Below are 6,079 nucleotides of genomic sequence, written 5' to 3' on the forward strand. Positions count from 1 at the left end.
CAAGAGACTACAAGACTCAAAAGAAATGGGGTGACCTACTGCCTGTATTAGATGAGCAATTGCCCTGTTTGAGGAAAGATGGGGAAAATGGGATGATCTGATTTTAAAAGTTGATTGACAGAACTTTTACAAACCCCTATGAATATCTATGTGAACACATACATACAGTGCCTCTGTGCTGCCATAGTCCCTACTTGTTATATTAGTTTCCTCTCTTTTAATACTTAAGAATACCAACATTTCTGTTTACCTTTAAATACAAAGCCTACCCTTTGCTTTCTAAGAAAAACTGTGTAATAAAAATATATCACTGATCTCACAGATTATTAAAAATCCCCTTTACAACATCCCAGGGCAGCCTTTTACTTGCTTTTCAAATATTCACGTGGAGAATCATCCTGGGAGGTTTTAGTAATGCCTAGACCTACCCCTGTCCCTTTTCCCTTTATCCGGCTCTTTGCAAGTATTTTAAGGCTTCCTCCCCTCTCTTTGTACACTGGCACTTTTCTCATTGTTTTCTCTGCAGTTCTCTGTCCTTTCTAGGGACAGTGCCATGTATCACTCATTGGGGCCATGCCCCAAATGCCTCTCTAGGTAGGGAGGGTAGACTCTAGAACAGGGGTTCTCAAACTTCATTGCACCCCGACCCCCTTCTGACAACAAAAATTACTACACAACCCCTAGAGGGGGGACCGAAGCCTGAACCTGCCCAAGCCCCCCAGCCCCAGGTGGGGGAGGGGCTGAAGCGCTAGGACTTCAGCCCCACACAGGGGGCCTGTAACCTGAGCCCCGCCGCCCAGGGATAAGGCCCTCAGGCTTCACCTCCAGCCCCAGGCGGTGAGGTTTGGACTCCGGCCCCCAGCCCCAGCAAGTCTAACGCCAGCCCTGGTGACCCCATTAAAATGGAGTCACGACCCACAGCTTGAGACACACTGGAGCAGGGGTCTCCAAACTTTTTGAATCGTGCACCCTCACGGCCAGCTCTGGGGAAGCGAAAAAAAAAAAAAAGAAGAGCTACTGCCGGCGTGCCGCCAAAGATGGAGCGGGGAGAGCCGAGCGGCCGAAGATGGAGCGGGGAGAGCCGCGCGGCCGCCGGCGTACCACCGAAGACGGAGAGGGGAGAGCCGCGCGGCCGCCGGCGTGCCACCGAAGACGGAGAGGGGAGAGCCGAGCGGTCGCCGGCGTTCAACCAAAGACGGAACGGGGACAGCCAACCGGCCGCCGGCGTGTGGCCGAAGACGGAGCGGGGAGAGCCGCGCGGCCGAAGACGGAGTGGGGAGAGCCAAGCGGCCGAAGACGGAGCGGGGAGAGCCAAGCGGCTGAAGACGGAGCGGGGAGAGCCAAGCGGCCGCCGGCGTGCCACCAAAGACGGAGCGGAGAGAGCCGAGCAGTCGCCGGCGTTCAACCAAAGACGGAATGGGGACAGCCAACCGGCCGCCGGCGTGTGGCCGAAGACGGAGCGGGGAGAGCCGAGCGGCCGAAGACGGAGCGGGGAGAGCTGCGCAGCAGCCAGTGTGCCACCGAAGACAGAGCGGAGAGAGCTGAGCGGCTGCCGGCATGCCGCCAAAGACAAAGCGGGGAAAGCTGACCTGCCGCCGAAGAATGAAAGGTCCAGGAGCGCTGCTGCCGATGTACTGGCAGCGCTCCTCCTGCCGCGCACCCCCATGGATGGTCTTGCGCGCATCCCACTTTGGAGACCACTGCCCTAGAGGACCTCAGAGCAAGAGGATTGGATCAGGCCCGTCTCCAGTTATTCATGAGGGAACATACACTGGAGAGATTTGTTACTGTTTACAAACAGGCATTTCTCCCCATAATATGTTTCTTTGCACATCATTTAAAACACATTTCTCTCTCTCTCTCTATTTTAATTTTCTCACCCTTCCCCCCGTGTTTCTTTACCCTCCTCAGCGCTGGTGCTACTTACCAGCCATTGGTTTTGCAGTCCTGGGCCTCACTGTAACTGTAATCACCTCTCTCCCTAGGCAAGGTGAGCCGCCCACTCGGGGCACAAAGGTTAGGTCAGGCCCCAGGAGGGAAAGGATGAGGTTGTAACATCGCAGTCGGGATGTCATTGTGTCTGGTGACATCACGTCCAGTGACATCATCACTCCAAAGACGTCATCATCCCCCTCTCTCGCTCAGTTTCTTGTCTCGTCCATTGGCCTCCTTTCGACAGAGGCTAGAGGTATTACGGATGTTTGCAAAGCAGCTGACGGCCTGCTCCGCACACAGCATTTGTGCTGGTATGGTGCTACCGTAACCTACACACCCCCTGGGTGAGGTGCTCTGTCCCATCCAGTGGCTCCAAGACCACTTAGAGAGAGAGATAAAATGAGTCTGCTCTACAGCCTTGGCTAGCAGCCAGGATTATTAGGGGTATTACAGTAACTCCTAGGAGCCCCAGCCCGTGCCAGGCATTGTGTATTGTTATTTGTTAGGTAGATAAATTAAACAGTCACCAGGACCAGATGGCAATCACAAGCCTATAAGCAGTGATGAGCTGCCAAAATCTTAACAACCGGTTCCCTATACAAAGTTCTGGTTTAAGGGCTGTGCCCCAGTATGTATTTTTTGTACCAGTAGGGTTACCATACGTCCGTATTTTCTGCAGCTGCAGGCATGGGGGTGGCTGGAGGCAGGGGCTGGCTGCAGGCAGGGGGTGCAGGGGGTGGCTTGAGACAGGGGCTGGCTGCGGGCAGGGGGTACGGCAGGGGCTGGCTGCTGGCACGGGGTGCAGAGGTTGCTGGAGGCAGGGGCTGGCTGCGGGCAGGGCAGGGGCTGGCTGCAGGCAGGGGGTGCGTATGGCAGGGGCTGGCTGGAGGCAGGGGCTGGCTACAGGCAGAGGGTGCAGGGGGTGGCTGGAGGCAGGGGCTGGCTGCGGGCAGGGCAGGGGGTGCGGCAGGGGCGGCTGCAGCCGGGGGTGCAGGGGTGGCTGAAGGCAGGGGCTGGCTGCAGGCAGGGGGTGTGGGGGTGGCTGGAGGCAGGGGCTGGCTGCGGGCAGGGCAGGGGGTGCGGCAAGGGCTGGCTGCAGGCAGGGGGTGGCTGCAGGCAGGGGGTGCGGGACTGGCTGCGGGCAGGGGCTGGCTGCGGGCAGGGGGTGCGGCAGGGCTGGCTGCGGGCAGGGTGGTGGGTGCTCGCTGGGGGAGTGGCTCGGAGCAGCCCGAGCAGCAGGACACAGCCCAGGCCCAGCAGAGCAGCCGGGGACCCACCAGGCAGCATCGGGAGCCCCAGGGCCAGGGGAGCAGCAGCAACAGGGCTCGTGCCCAGGGCCTGGCAGCAGCCCATATGGCTCCCGCAGTGCAGCGCCCCCGGCGGCCGGAGGAGGAATTACATCACTTCCTGGCCGGAGCCCATCAAAGCCTCAGCGCCCCCTGCAGGGAAGCGGGTTAACAACCAGTTCTAAAACTGCTTCAAAATTTAACAACTGGTTCGGGTGAACTGGTGCGAACCGGCTCCAGCTCACCACTGCCTACAAGCCTAACTTCAGTACCAGGCAAACTGGTAGAAACTACAAGAAAGAACAGAATTATCAGACACACACATGAACACAATCTGAGTCAAGCAGAGGAAGAGTCAACATGGCTTTTGTAAAAGGCAATCGTACCTCACCAATCTACAGTGTTAGAATGCTTTGAGGGTGTCGATGAGCAGGGAGACAAGGATGATCCAGGGGATACAGTATACTTGGATTTTCAGGAAGCCTTTGACAAGTTCCCCCACCAAAGGCTCTTATGCAAAGTAAGCAGTCATGGGATAAGAGGGAAGGTCCTCCCATGGATCAGTAACTGGTTAAAAGACAGGAAACAAAGGGTAGAATAAATGGTCAGTTTTCGCAATGAAGAGAGGTGAATACCGGGGTCCCCCAAGGATCTGCATGGGGACCAGGGCTGTTCAACATATTCATTAATGACCCAGAAAAAGAGGTAAACTGGGAGGTGGCAACATTTGCAGACAACACAAAATGACTCAAGAGAGTTAAGTCTAAAGCCGGCAGCCAAGACCTACAAAGGGATCTCACAGAACCGGGTGACTGGGCAACCAAATGGCAGCTGAAATTCAATGTTGATAAATACAAAGTAATGTGCATTGGAAAAACTAATTCCAATTATATAGGGGTTCTCAAACTGGGGGTCGGGATCCCTCAGGGTTATTACACAGGGGGTCACGAGCTGTCAGCCTCCACCCCAAACCCCGCTTTGCATCCAGCATTTATAATGGTGTTAAACATAGAAAAAGTGTTTTTAATTGATAAGGGGGGTCACATTCAGAGGCTTACTACTTGAAAAGGGTCACCAGTAAAAAAGTTGGAGAACCACTGCAATTATACATATAAAATGATAGGATCTAAATTAGAAGTTAGCACTCAAGAACAATCCTGGAGTCACTGTGGACAGTTCTCTGAAAACATCTGCTCGATGTGCAGCAGCAGTCAGAAAAGCGAACTGAATGCTGGGCATCATTAAGAAAGGGATAGATAAGAAGACAGAAAAGATCATGTTGCCTCTATATAAATCCATGGTACGCCCACACCTGGAATACTGCGTGCAGTTCTGATCACCTCATCTCATAAAAGATGCATTAGAACTAGAAAAAGTACAGAGAAACGCAACAAAAATGATTCGGGGGATGGAACAGCTTCCACAGGAGGAGAGATTAAAAAGACTGAGAGTGTTCAGTTTGGAAGAAAGATGACTGAAGGAGGATACGATGGAGGTCTATAAAATCATGCCTGGGGTGGCAAAATTGAATACAAAGTGTTACTTACCCTATTCTAATAACACCCAATGAAATTAACAGGCAGGTTTAAAACAAACAAAAAGAAGTACTTCTTCACACAACACAGAGTCAACCTGTGGAACTCCTTGCTATGGGATGTTGTGAAGGCCAACAGCATAACTGGGTTCAAAAGAGAATTAGATCGGTTCATAGAGGATAGATCATTCAATGGCTATTAGCCATGATCAGAGATGCAACTCCGTGCTCCAGGTGCCCCTAAACCTCCAACTGTCAGAAGCTGGCACTGGACGACAGGAAATGGTCACTTGAAATTGTCTTGATCTGTTTGTTCCCTCAGAAGCATCTAGCACTGGCCACAGTCAGAAGACAGGATACTGGGCTAGATGGACCATTGGGCTGACCCAGTACGGCTGTTCTTATGTGTGTATGCAGGTGTATTACGGTAGCACTGAGGAACCCCAGGCATGGACCAGGGCCTCACTGTGCCAGGTGCTACACGTTATTTATTAGGTGTATTACGGTAGCACCTAGGCCCCTCAGCCATGGACTGCTCCCTCCCCTACTCCCCATGCTAGGTGCTGCACAAACCATTGATCTAGCCCCCAGCTGACACCCCCTTGTGCGATTCTGTGCAGGTAAAAGCTAGGTGGCCCAGTGACATGTTATGAAGCGAGGGAGTTCTGGCCGGGTCTCTGCTGGGGGGGTGCCCAGTGCTGGGAGTCATATTGCAGCAGCAAGCGCCCAGAATTCTCATCCTGTTGATGCCGCTGCCCATACAAGCTGTCACTGAACAATGCTCCACACGACCAGGCAACCGCAAGGGGAGGGGGAGCAAATGGCCTGCTCTGGATTCCATGGTCTGGGTCACAGGCTGCCTCCTCCCACTTAGGGGCACGTCCCCCATCCGCCCCGCAGATCGGTGCAACTGATGCCCAGTAGCCTCCTGATGAAGTTACTGAGGGCTCCCACCCTTGCATAGGAGAGGCCCAGGGTGGCACATCCAGGGAGGGGAGCTCGTACACCCAGGGGGGCCGAGTTAAGAAGTCCTTTAGAAGAACTGGACGGAGTCTCACACGCAGGGGCCAGTTGGGCTATGCATTGCTGGGGGCGGCACTGCAGGCCTGGCTAGCACAGCCCTCCACTCACCAGTATGGTGAATTGGAAACCGGTTCAGTTACAAGCCATCTCTTTAAGCAGGAGGGACCAGGAAGCATCAGGATGTTGCAGCTGGTGCAGCAGCAGCAGGGACTCAGTGGAGCTGGCTAAAGCACGCTACCTCAGCAGGATGCAAACCCCTGGCAAGAGCCCCCAGGCGTGGCAGCAGCCAGGGAGGCCTTAG

The sequence above is a fragment of the Lepidochelys olivacea genome (genome assembly GCF_965140295.1).
Source record: "Lepidochelys olivacea isolate rLepOli2 genome assembly, chromosome: 24".
In the NCBI taxonomy this organism is placed as follows: Eukaryota; Metazoa; Chordata; order Testudines; family Cheloniidae; genus Lepidochelys; species Lepidochelys olivacea.